This window comes from Taudactylus pleione, unplaced genomic scaffold, assembly GCF_031769625.1.
Source record: "Taudactylus pleione unplaced genomic scaffold, aTauple2 ptg000290l, whole genome shotgun sequence".
NCBI classification, from domain to species: Eukaryota; Metazoa; Chordata; class Amphibia; order Anura; family Myobatrachidae; genus Taudactylus; species Taudactylus pleione.
Genome location: NW_028284692.1, coordinates 10,326,184 through 10,340,304, shown reverse-complemented (window position 1 = coordinate 10,340,304; position 14,121 = coordinate 10,326,184).

Sequence of the window (14,121 nt, the reverse complement as noted above, 5' to 3'; positions counted from 1 at the left end):
AGGTGCAGAGGATTTCAGCTTAACACTGAGCAATGTGTTTTACCTTCATGGTTTGTATGTTAACATTTTAATTTTGGGCTACAGTGACCCTTTAAATCAATGGTTCTTAAATTCAGTCCACAGAACCGCACACAGTTTTCCAGGTCACATGTGGATCTTTAAATGTGACAGTTGATAATAAATCTGTGGCCAGCTAGATGGTCTGGAAAATGTGAACTGTTTGGGGTTCTGAAGACGGAGGGTCTGATTCTGCAAGAAACGTAATTGCAAAGCTGCACGCAGGTTATAGATCTGATGTATTCTCGCTGGCTGCTTTGCAATTGCGATCCTTGCAGATACGGTAATGCAGCAGGAAGCATCACATCTCCTGTGCATTACTTATTCGAGCTGCGTTGTCCAACGCAGCATTGGATAATCTATGTAAATCGGCCGGCTGCTGTGACTCATGGGGTCCCGCAGTCGGCCGCCTCAGTTTAGAGGAACAGGCCAGGAGATCTCTGTCAGCCGACGGAGATCCTGGCTTCTTCCCTCCCCCCCACAACGGCGATGATACACCTGCGTTTCGGGAAACTGAGGGCCTCGCCGCCCACAAACGGCAGCAGACTGTCAATCACTGACAGTCTGCAAGCGCGTTAGCAGGACCCATGCTGCACACTGGCAGAATGGGTCCTGCGCCTGCGCAGATTCCCGAACATCAGGAATTTGCATTCAGCAGTGCATTAGCGTGCACTGCTGAATCAGGCCCTGAGTTTGCAACACTTGCTAAATAAGGCACATAACATGGTCAACTGAAACTTCTGTTAAAACAGAGGTTCCCAAACTCAGGGCCTGATTCAGACCCACTCGCGAGCGGCTGTCCGCTCGCAAGTGGGTCGATGTTATGGACTGAGCATGCGCACGACGGAGGGAGCTCCGTCGTGCGCATGCGCCAGACGCGACGAGCGAAGGAAAGTCCTTCGCTCGTTGTGTCCGATCAAAGGGGGCGTGCTGTCAATGTTGATTGACAGCACGACCCCTTTGGTGGGCGTGCCTCCCTGACGGGGGCGTTCCCACGGGAACGCCTCCCGTCAAAAGCCGGCCCACTGACATCACTAGTGATGTCAGTGGGAGTGATTTTGGCTCTGATAGAGCCAAAATCACTCCGGAGCTTGCGGTTGAAAACCTCAACCGCAGGCTCCGGCTCGCAATTTCGATGGTCGCGATGGTCACGACCATCGCGGCCATCACAATGCACGCTCGTATAGCCTGTGGGTGGTGACCCACAGCTATACGAGCGTCCAGGAGGACGCTCCATTTTCATGGAGCCCGGCCCTCATTCAGAGCGTGCGCTCTGCTCAGAGCGTACAGCTCTGAATGAGGGCCTCAGTCCTCAAGGCACCCTATCAGTCCAGGTTTTAAGGATATCCATGGTTGAGCACAGATGATTAAATCAAAAGACTGAAGTGCTAATTAAGTCACCTGTGCCCAAGCATGGTTATCCTTAAAACCTGGACTGTTAGGATGCCTTGAGGACCGAGTTTGGGAACCTCTGGGTTAAGGACTTATACCTAATGGGAAGCCTTGTGTGTTAAAAGCCACAAAATGCTGATACTTAAAAACATATTCAACCTAAATACAAAATATAGGTACAGTACATACTGTGGGCGGAATGCATCATGTATTGCATATTGCATGTGATACATCCTGCCACTTATCTCATGCATAGCGGCATTTATTAAAGCCGTATACATGAATAAATGCGATTAAAAATGTAAACAAGACAGCTTCTCCGAGAGTTGTCCTTTGCATTGAGAGGACTTTCGGGAGTTCTACTGCGCAGACCAATGCCTGTATGCCCAGTGGAGGCCCGAGGGGGATTGCGGCTTACAGAAGCCCATAGGTTTCTATCGGCAACACATCTATAGATGGCTTTGCCTATCGGGCACAAGCTCCAGAAAAGTTTGCTTTCCTTGGGGGCTTACTGAGGGGGACTTTCCATGGATTTGACTGAAACTTCAGAGCTCAATGTCTAATTTCACTGTTTATGACCTTCCAAGACTGTCCTGCTTGAATCTTATTTTGCATGTACAGTGCACAATTGACAGTTACTTATTTCTACACCCTTTACGTGTCTGGATTTAAGTGGATATGTGTTCACATACATCTATCCTCTGTGAGTTACACATAACGCGTGACTGCCGTGTGACTCGGTAGCACCGAGCATATTTTCATGCAACCATTTCCCTTAAATGTGTCTTATTTGCAGTCATGTGAATAGGACGCACACGTAGCTTTTGCTGATTAAAATTATATGCAGCATGCCTATATTCTGTGTGACTGCGGGTGTATCTGCATGCGAAATGCTACGTTATAGTGTCAGTGTCTGTGACACTGTACCACAGCATTTTGCATGCAGACACAAATGCAGTCACACACAGAATAGTTAGTTTTCGGATGTTTGACTGCAGTTTTGTGGTTAATATGGACTATTGTGACTATGCAGACGTGCGTGGTTCTGACATGCCTGTTTGCAACTGGAAAAATGAGACAAGGGAGGGAAGGGCAGTGTACAGAAAGGGCCTTATTTCGCATTAAATCTGATCTGCATATATAATGTAATGCTGGGTACACACTAGGATGATGGATCGGTCAGTGGACCGATCTAGCGTCCGATTGGTAAGCTATACACCAATTGGCCGCTCGTTGTGCCTGGCCTGATATCACAACTGGGCGAGCATTTAAATTTGCCCGACCAGTTGAGATATCATCGACCTGATATGTCTGTGAACGTCGTTCACAGACATATTGGGTGTACACACCCGTCAGTGTACTTGTGATATATCACTCATCGACAGAACAAGCTCTATATCGCCAAGTGTGTACCCAGCCTAACAGCTATTTAGGTTGATAAACATTTTTTTGGATGTCAACTAGGCAACTATTTGTCATACATATGCAAAAAATGGCTTTTCAAATAAGGCTGTTTCATTATTGTAATATATGAAGATGTGATTTTAACAACTAACTAAGGGCCTGATTCAGATATGTACATATCCGATGATGTCTGCACATGAGCAGAATAGGTCCTGCGATCACACTCGCAGTGCCCCCTGAACTGCAGCTTGTCAATCAGTTTGGGGGCGGCGCCAGTCCACATTCATGGAAACGGGCGTGTAACCCCTGTTTCCTTGGAGAGCTGAGGCCTGGGTCTGCATCGTGTGATGCAGATTTTCTGGCCTTGCAAGCAGCCAGGAGCAGGCCAGGCTGTGTAAGCCTTGGCTTACGCAGCCTGGCCAAAACCAATGGTCGCGATGGTGAACCAAAGCAGTGTGTACAGCCGCTGCTCTCTGATCACAGATGTATGCAGGAGGTGTCTGCAGGAGATGCTGCATTTGCATTTTACTTTAAATCAGGCCCTAAATTAGCATAAAGCACATGATTGACAAATTGATTCTTCAATAGTGTGACAGTTTTGCAGCCCAAACCACAGCCCCAGTGATATCAAACATTAAATTCCCTAATTGACTGAGAGTGAAAGAAAAATCTTTTAATTTTATACAATGACATTTAGGTCCGTATTCAATTAGAAGCGAAAAGTCTGTTGCCGGACTTTTCGCCATCATCGCAGGCTTTGGGCGCAATAAAGTATTGCACTCGTCCCCGCTTATCCCCGTATTCAATTCCAAATCAGCGAAAAACGGGACCCGGCGAAACTTAAATAGGCGAAAAGGTCTGTCAGTTTTGGGGAAATAAGCCTGACACCCCCCAAAAGATGCACTGACATGGGGAATCACTCTGGATACCCCCGAATAGCCCTGCTGAAGGTATTTGGCCACTTTAAATGGTCTTAATAGGTGCTATTTTGTGTGTTTTAAAAAGTGAAGAATAGCATTTTGATGGGTTTTTTGGGAGAGAACTAGTCCCATCAAAATTGGGGTATATGAAATGGGTACTAGCATATTTTAAAGTTGCTAATGTGACGTTTAAAAAAATGGAAAAATCCACCTGCCACAACCACCTGCAATCATAAAAATACCTGCCGCATACTTGGGGACCCCCTGCAGTTTATTTAGCTAGTTTTTAACTTTGTACCCCGACTTTTTTTCGCCCCCAAAATGAAAGTACTTTTTTGGGGTGTCAGATGGTACTTTATAAAAAAACTTGACACAGATTACGTTTAGGGACCTGTCCAAGGGCTGCAGGGTGGTTTTTGGAAGTCTACACCCCAAAACCCCAATTCTGCACTTTTTCTCGCCACCTATTCATAGGCAATACTTTTTCACCGTGTCTGATACACTGACTTTATGCACCGGTGAAAAGTCGGCCAAATTGAATACGGGGATAAATGAAATCGGCGAAAATGACGTCATCGGCGAAAAACTATCGCTGAAACGGACTTTCGCTCCAAATTGAATACGGCCCTTAATACACTACAAGTAGTGATCAATTTGAGCCTGGGACTCATGCATAACCTGTGGTCGTTATTATGCTAAATATGTGCAAGTACTCCCCACCTCTCCCTTCAGTGACAGCAAACAAGCTAACACCAAGGGGTACATTTGCTAAAGTGAGAGTTTTTAGAAGTGAGTTTTAAAAGTGATGTTGCCCATAGCAACCAATCAGATTCTAGCTATTATCTTATAGAAGGTGCTAGTTAAATGTTAAGTAGAATCTGGTTGCTATGGGCAACATCACTTCTAAAACTCACTTCTAAAAACTCTCACTTTAGTAAATTTACCCCCAAGACTTGTATGTGTGCTGCCTCACCAAATCCTCTGCCACACCTGTACAATTATCTATATGCGGTGTAATCCACCAGAAGAAGGGGGATATTATCGTCTTGAAAGCTTGTAAGGTTTTCCTATAGTCAGCTGTGAACAGTACAATCTAAAGTTTTTTTAATTATTATTTTTTTTATTTCAAATAGCTTTGTCCTCACAACTATTCTATGGGTAACACAATACCCAGGGCCGTAACTAGGGTAGTGCGACCTGTGCCATGACACAGGGCAGGGGGCGCTGTTTGGGCCTGTCAATTTTCCTCTTTATTATCATTCTCACTTGTAGCTTTCTCTTCTTTTATCCCCAGCATCTCCTGGCCTCCCCTACCTCTTCCCTGGTCCTTCCCCATGAAGCCATGGCCCTTTTTCAGGTGCACTATCTTATGTCCCTATTTAAAAAGTGTGTGGGGGGGGGGGCGCCAATGATCTCTGGCACAGGGCACCAAAAAAGTCTAGTTACGGCTCTGACAATACCACTCTATATTAGGGGTGAGCGGGTTCGGATTTCTGAAATCCGAACCCCCCCGAGCCCCCCCAATCCGAGTCCGATCCGAGTCAGGCTCGACTTTTCCCGCCTGACTCGGATCTGAAATCGAGGCAAAACGTCATCATCCCGCCTTCCGAGTCTCGCGGGTTTTGGATCCTATATAAGGTACCCGCGTCGGCGCCATTTTCTCACTCGGCTGTGGACAGTGAAGAGGGAGGGTGGGAGTTAGGGCTGTGTAGTGTAGTGTAGTGCTGCTGTTGTCCACTACTTCAAAGTCCATAGGGGCTGGCTGTGTTGTGCTGTGCTGCTGTTGTTAATAGGGGCTGTGTCCACTACTTCAAAGTCCATAGGGGCTGGCTGGACTGTGTTGTGCAGTCAGTTCTCCATAGGGGCTGTGTCCACTCCAAAGTCCTGTGCAGTGTCCCAGTCCTAAAGGGGTGCTGTAGTGTTGTCCAGGGGGTGCTCTGTCCATCAGGGGTGCTCCCCCCAAGTGCTAAAAAAATAATATATTTTCTGTGTTTGTGAATTGTGTGCGCAGTAGCCGCACGTGCACCAACAAAGTAGTGCCAAGCGTACGCCTGTGTCATAAGTAAAGGGCCGGCTGGCTTGACCGTTAAAGGGTGCTGTAACCCCCAAAGTACACTCCAGTCCAAACCCAAAAAAAATTATTTTCTGTGTTTGTGAATTGTGTGCGCAGTAGCCGCACGTGCATCAACAAAGTAGTGCCAAGCGTGCGCCTGTGTCATAAGTAAAGGGCCGGCTGGCTTGACCGTTAAAGGGTGCTGTAACCCCCAAAGTACACTCCAGTCCAAACCAAAAAAAAATTTATTTTCTGTGTTTGTGAATTGTGTGTGCAGTAGCCGCACGTGCATCAACAAAGTAGTGCCAAGCGTGCGCCTGTGTCATAAGTAAAGGGCCGGCTGGCTTGACCGTTAAAGGGTGCTGTAACCCCCAAAGTACACTCCAGTCCAAACCAAAAAAAAAATAATTTTCTGTGTTTGTGAATTGTGTGCGCAGTAGCCGCACGTGCATCAACAAAGTAGTGCCAAGCGTGCGCCTGTGTCATAAGTAAAGGGCCGGCTGGCTTGACCGTTAAAGGGTGCTGTAACCCCCAAAGTACACTCCAGTCCAAACCAAAAAAATATATATTTTCTGTGTTTGTGAATTGTGTGCGCAGTAGCCGCACGTACATCAACAAAGTAGTGCCAAGCGTGCGCCTGTGTCATAAGTAAAGGGCCGGCTGGCTTGAGCGTTAAAGGGTGCTGTAACCCCCAAAGTACACTCCAGTCCAAACCAAAAAAATATATATTTTCTGTGTTTGTGAATTGTGTGCGCAGTAGCCGCACGTGCATCAACAAAGTAGTGCCAAGCGTGCACCTGTGTCATAAGAAAAGGGCCGGCTGGCTTGACCGTTAAAGGGTGCTGTAACCCCCAAAGTACACTCCAGTCCAAACCAAAAAAAAAATATTTTCTGTGTTTGTGAATTGTGTGCGCAGTAGCCGTACGTGCATCAACAAAGTAGTGCCAAGCGTGCACCTGTGTCATAAGTAAAGGGCCGGCTGGCTTGACCGTTAAAGGGTGCTGTAACCCCCAAAGTACACTCCAGTCCAAACCAAAAAAAAAATTATTTTCTGTGTTTGTGAATTGTGTGCGCAGTTGCCGCACGTGCATCAACAAAGTAGTGCCAAGCGTGCGCCTGTGTCATAAGTAAAGGGCCGGCTGGCTTGACCGTTAAAGGGTGCTGTAACCCCCAAAGTACACTCCAGTCCAAACCAAAAAAATATATATTTTCTGTGTTTGTGAATTGTGTGCGCAGTAGCCGCACGTGCATCAACAAAGTAGTGCCAAGCGTGCGCCTGTGTCATAAGTAAAGGGCCGGCTGGCTTGAGCGTTAAAGGGTGCTGTAACCCCCAAAGTACACTCCAGTCCAAACCAAAAAAAAAAATATTTTCTGTGTTTGTGAATTGTGTGCGCAGTAGCCGCACGTGCATCAACAAAGTAGTGCCAAGTGTGCGCCTGTGTCATAAGTAAAGGGCCGGCTTGCTTGACCGTTAAAGGGTGCTATAACCCCCAAAGTACACTCCAGTCCAAACCAAAAAAAAAATAATTTTCTGTGTTTGTGAATTGTGTGCGCAGTAGCCGCACGTGCATCAACAAAGTAGTGCCAAGCGTGCGCCTGTGTCATAAGTAAAGGGCCGGCTGGCTTGACCGTTAAAGGGTGCTGTAACCCCCAAAGTACACTCCAGTCCAAACCAAAAAAAAATATATTTTCTGTGTTTGTGAATTGTGTGCGCAGTAGCCGCACGTGCATCAACAAAGTAGTGCCAAGCGTGCGCCTGTGTCATAAGTAAAGGGCCGGCTGGCTTGACCGTTAAAGGGTGCTGTAACCCCCAAAGTACACTCCAGTCCAAACCAAAAAAATATATATTTTCTGTGTTTGTGAATTGTGTGCACTGTGGCTGCACGTGCATCAACAAAGGAGCAGCGCCAAGCATGCGCCTGTGTCCCATAAGTAAAGAGCTGGCTGGCTCATTTCTTAAAGGGTGGTGTAACCCACAAAGTGCACTACTCTCCAGCAAAAATAAAAAAATATTTTCTGTGTTTGTGTGCGCTTTAGCCGCACGTATATATCAATATAACATAAATGGAGGACCAAACTTTCTCCGATAAAAATAAAATAGGGAAAGATCAAGAACCACTTCCTCCTAGTGCTGTTGCTGCTGCTGGGAGTTGTTCATCATCCCAGAGAGGAAGTAGGAACATCACTACTTTTACTAAACAATTGACCCTCCAACAGTCCCTAGCGATGAGGATGAAGTACGACAGCAGTCATCCTGAAGCTAAACGTATAACTGAGGCCTTGACTGCTATGTTGGTGTTAGACGTGCGTCCGGTATCCGCCATTAGTGCAGTGGGATTTAGACAATTGATGGAGGCAGTGTGTCCCCGGTTCCAAATCCCGTCTAGATTCCACCTGCATCCTCAAAGCAGCAGCGACAAGCGTGCGTCTGTCTGTTAAAGGGTGGTGACACCCTCAAAGTGTGCTACACAAACAATAAAAATATTCTTCTTTTTTTTTCTCTTTGTGAATTGTGTGGGCTGTAGCTGCACTTGCATCCTCAAAGCAGCAGCGACAAGCGTGCATCTGTCTGTTAAAGGGTGGTGACACCCTCAAAGTGTGCTACACAAACAATAAAAATATTGTTCTTTTTTTTCCCGTCTTTGTGAAATGTGTGGGCTCTAGCCGCACCTGCATCCTTAAAGCAGCAGCGACAAGCGTGCGTCTGTCTGTTAAAGGGTGGTGACACCCTCAAAGTGTGCTACACAAACAATAAAAATATTCTTCTTTTTTTTTCTGTCTTTGTGAAATGTGTGGGCTGTAGCCGCACCTGCATCCTTAAAGCAGCAGCGACAAGTGTGCATCTGTCTGTTAAAGGGTGGTGACACCCTCAAAGTGTGCTACACAAACAATAAAAATATTCTTTTTTCTGTCTTTGTGAATTGTGTGGGCTGTAGCCGCACTTGCATCCTCAAAGCAGCAGCGACAAGCGTGCGTCTGTCTGTTAAAAGATTACATCGGTGACAGCATCCAAGTAGGCATGTCAGACAGTCCGTACCTGTACTGGCAGGAAAAAGAAGCAATTTGGAGGTCCCTGTACAAACTGGCTCTATTTTACCTGAGTTGCCCCCCCTCCAGTGTGTACTCCGAAAGAGTGTTTAGTGCAGCCGGGAACCTTGTCAGCGAAAGACGTAGGAGGTTGTTTCACAAAATGTGGAGAAGATGATGTTAATAAAATGAATTATCAACTCTTCCAGGGAGACCAGCCTCCAGAACGTACAGAGGGACCTGTGGTTGTGGATACCAGCGGGGACGAATTAATACTTTGTGAGGATGAGGATGTACACACTGAAGAGGGTGAGGAATCGGTGGATGAGGAGGATGATGACATCTTGCCTCCGTAGAGCCAGTTTGTGCAGGGACAGATTAATTGCCAGCTTGTTTTGTGGGGGCCCAAACGAACCAATCATTTCAGCCACAGTTGTGTGGCAGACCCTGGCGCTGAAATGATTGGTTTGTTAAAGTGTGCATGTCCTGTTTATACAACATAAGGGTGGGTGGGAGGGCCCAAGGACAATTCCATGTTGCACCTCTTTTTTTTCTTTGCATTATGTACAGTTTGGGGCCTAGTTTTTCAAACTGCCATCCTGTCTGCCACTGCAGTGTCACTCCTAGATGGGCCACGTGTTTGTGCCACCCACTCGTGTCGCTTAGCATAGTCATCCAGCTACCTCGGTGCAACCTTTTGGACATAAAAACACTATTGTGAGGTGTTCAGAATAGACTGGAAATGAGTGAAAATTAAGGTTATTGAGGTTAATAATAGCATAGGAGCAGAGAAACCTACAAATTCTGTGATTTTAGCTGTTTTTATGCTTTTTTTAAAAATACAGATCCAAAACACAAAACCCAGAACCCAAAACACGGAAGGGTGGTTTTGGCAAAACCAATCCAGATCCAAAACACGAAGAAAGATCCAGATCCAAAACACGAAAAGTGGCCGGTGCACACCCCTACTCTATATAAAACAAATATTTAACATAACATTCTACTAATATACAATATTAGTTCAAATATATATTGTCGTCTGTGTATCAAGGCAAGTATGTGGAAAATAATTGTGCATTTCCGGATTTCTCCATATTCTCATTTGCACAGCAGCATTGCCTGGTACATACATGGGGGAGTAGTCAGGTAACACGTGGCCATGAGATTAAGCATTACTGTGTGACGTGTAACCCTGTTCCATTCCCTGTGCCAATATCTTCCCTCACCTTTGAGATGGAGGAGGACAGCTCTGCATTCATTCTTAATATTACACATGGTGCTAATCTGCTACAAAACGGAGTAATGGTGTTTCATGCACTGTAATACATAGTGCCCATTGCTTTTAAAATAGTTTTTATGTATTATGTCTCTAATCCACTGCAAAATTATATAGATCCCATGTTACATTATATAGAAATCACAAAAGTGCAGCAGTTCTTTTTGGTCAAGCACCAACTTTTGCCTGAGTACATTTAGTTTTCTGTCAAAGTGCATGTATTAGCAGGCCAGTTTGCAGCATTTGCCAGGCAGCAGAAGTGTGCAGTGAAGTTTTGCATGCAAGTGTGACAATGACATTTTATTTCCTTGGATGGGACTATAAGAGCTAAAAAGCTGGAGTAAAGTCATGTACAGTCAGGGCTGTTTAGCTTCATCACCAGGCCATAAGAAAATTAGGATATGCTGGTCCATGCTTTTAAGGTCCCCTACTGAGCATGTTCCCGAGCTGGCACACTCTGCCCCATGCAGCCCATCAGTTCCAGAAGTGAAAGCCCGGGCCAAGGCTTCACTGTGCATGCACTGGTACATTCACAGGGTTGGGTACGGGATGCCGGCGCTTGGGATCCCAGCGGTCAGAAACCTGATACCGGCATCCCGGCCAGGTTAGGATAACGACACTTGTTGGTCAGTACCCTCCCCCTCTCCCTAACCCTCCCTCCCTGGTGCCTAAACTAACCTCTCCCCTAGTCCCTAAACCTACCCTCCCCTTAGTGCCTAACCCTCCCCTTAACCCCAGTAATTACCGTCAGGAAGCCGGCGCTGGGATTCTGACGGGTGTCAGCATTCTAAGCGCGGGCGTCACGACTGTCGGTATTTTGACCGGTTCCTCATTCATAGAAGAGCAGCTGGGGTCCAGAGCCAATGTAATGCCAGTAGTTATGCCACTCTTCACAGTGCATTTCCACTTCTACTATCTGCTATGTAAAAAAAAGCTTCAAACACTTAAAAAGGGACATACATAGTAGTTTTGCATATTCCCTCACGGTCAAGATAAATTTAAGCCATAAGTGAGAGTGCAGTATTTTAAGTGAAAACCAGAATATTTTAAATAAAGGGAGTGGCTCGTAAGTGAAAGGGGGTTGGATGTTTTTTACTATTCACATCCTGCAGGTTTTCAGGTTTTGCTGTCAGCCATCAGAACTAGATAGAATGCATGTAGAGTGGAGTTCTACAACCAGTGTTCGAGAGGGGCATGGAGGGCGTGCCAGGGAATTAAATGTTTGGACCCATGAAGTAGTGTGTGCGCTACTGAAGTGGTGTGACAAGCCATCATAGAGGCTTAATCAGCCCATGACTGAATCAAAAGCATCATAGGGGTCCATGTACCACAATATTACTTTGCGCAGAGAAACAGCAGCTCCTACTTTGCCTGTTACTGTTGGGAATCCTGACTATACATTAGAATGATGTGTAGCCAGCTGATCCGACACAACCCTGCATTGTGCAGGGGCCGACGGCGTGATCTGACATGCCATGCTGCATTCAGCAGCATGGCATCATTAGCGATTTGTTCTGTTGACCCTGCAGCAGGGCCGACCAGAAGATGTCGTCTGAGATCGCGGGAGCGCACAAATTAGGCATACATACTTAACGATATGCCCGATTTGTCGTTCCAATTTGGCCAGAAACAGCAAATCGTGCCGATAGCGTTTAAGTGTGTACCCAGCTTGAGATTGGAACTTTCGAAGACGGAGACGGGTCAGGCACACACTTCGCATTGTGATGGGTTTCTGCACATGCGCAAAATCCATCAAATAGATTAGCCCCATAAGCTGCGTCATGAGGTCCCGTGAGAGGTGAGGAAGCACAGCACAGTAACTATATTTTTTTAAAAAACAACTTTATTAACAAAAGAACAAACAAACAAAGATGCTGCAGGAGCCAGATATCAGCAACAAGAGGAAGCGAAGTGCTGGAGAAGGCAGCTGTCCTGTCTCTTTAGTAACAGCTGAAACACTTAGCACTGCTATAAGGGGCACCTAGATGTTTTTAGGTTGGGGTGACCAAGATATAATTTCATTTTGGCGCCTCAAAATTGCTTAATGTCACCCCCTCAATGGTAGCTGGAGTAAGCCGCCACATCACCTACCTGATGACAGAGATCAGTAAGCCTGAGGGGTCTTTGTTTTTGCGGATTTGGCCTCTGTATGCAGACATCACTGCTCTCTCCCAGTCTCCTCACTCTCAGACACAACACTATGGCGCAGCTCCGGGAACACATGCAGCCAATAGCGTATCCCTGTACAGACAGTTTATTCAACCAGTATCGGGAGAGGAGGAGAACGGTTACCCGCGTGCTGACAGGCAGTTGCAGTTTGGCGTGGGATGAGTAGCTTATTTCTACACTGAATCTCGCTCTACAACTACAGAGACCATCACACAACGTAAGTAAATCATGAGAACGGTCCGCAGGTCCCTACTCGCACCTAATAGGATGGAGCCAGTTGTATGCACCCTGCTATTCTGTGTAATATACACACAGTACTGCAAATAGTCTGTAAGTATAAAACAAGAAAAAAAAATTCAAGGATGAAAAATAAATATATATATCAAATCCCGCAAACATTGCTCCATCTGGCTGCCCTATGTACAGAGAAATGAACAGGCACATATAGTGACTACAACGTCAGACTCCACCTAAATACAGTCATAGATACTCTTAGTCCCTCCAATCCAGCAATTCATGCAACAACCAATAATGCAATACGTTTAGCACAATAGGTGCAGTACACATTGCATCCATACCACACTAGGGAATTATTATCAGAGATCACTACACACACATTATGCTGGGCTGGTTACACCTAGAGGAGGAAGACAGGCTCAGACTTAACCTTATAATGAGCAAAAACCAACAGCAAAAATAGTTATAACACTATAGGAGGTGTTAGTAGTATGTATTGAATTGGAAAATATGGTAAAAAAATTATGAAATATGCAAACTCAGTTTCCCTAAACCTTATTATCTAATAAGTCAGACATGTTACATACAGGTGTGTATGTGTATCCAACAAAGTAATTATCTCACACCAGTAGGAAATGCTGCCTGGCTCTGATGAATCCTCCCATGAGGCTGTTGCTTATCTCCTCCATGGGTCAGGAAAGCATGTGATGAGCTCAGCACATGCTTCTCTGACCTGTTGTGGTGTCTCATGGGACTTACCTTCCAGTAATGCAGTGCACTCAGTGTGTCTCTGGCGCCTCTCTCAATGGTTGGGGGGGGGGGGCCTGGGTTAGGCCCCCTTGCACCATATGTTCCAGCATTTATGACTGCCATAGATGTTAAAAACAGCACCTATTAAAGAAATCCAAATTGTCCATAGTACAATGTGGGGGATGCAGTCAGGAAGCTGATGGTCGAAATGCCGACCGACGGCTTCCCGACTGTCAAATCGCGGCATGGTACAAATGACAGGCGTCAAAATCCCGACGCCTGTCATTAAACCTACGCTAGGAGCCCGACGCCCAGCATACCGAACGAAGGTAAGCCGGGTGCGGACAGCCGCTGGTGGAGGGTTAGGTTTCAGTGCTCCTGGGGGGACTTAGGGTTAGGCACCCCCCTGGGAGGGTTAGGCTAGGGAAAGGTTAGGCACCCCCTGGGAGACTTCGGTTCAGGCTGCGAGGATGGGGTGAGTTAGGTTTCGGCACTAGGGGGGGAGGTTAGGGTTAGCCATCCCTAGGGAGGGTTAGGGGGGATGGGGGGTAGGGTTAACATTACTTACCTAAATCCGCTGGTCGGGATTTTCACCCCTGCCAAGCTTCCATGCGGCCGGCGGTAATTCATACTGATTCCCAATGTGTGGCCCCCTGTCACCAGTGGCGTGACGAGCGTGGGGCAAGTGCCCTGGGTGCAAGTGCAGATAGTGGCAATTCGGGGGTCGGACCAGTCCACAAAATCCCTGATCATGTGGCCCTTCTTGATTGAGTCCCACATAATAAAGCACAGTGGCAGATGGAGAGGAGGTGGCCAGGCAATTCAAAGGCACCAGT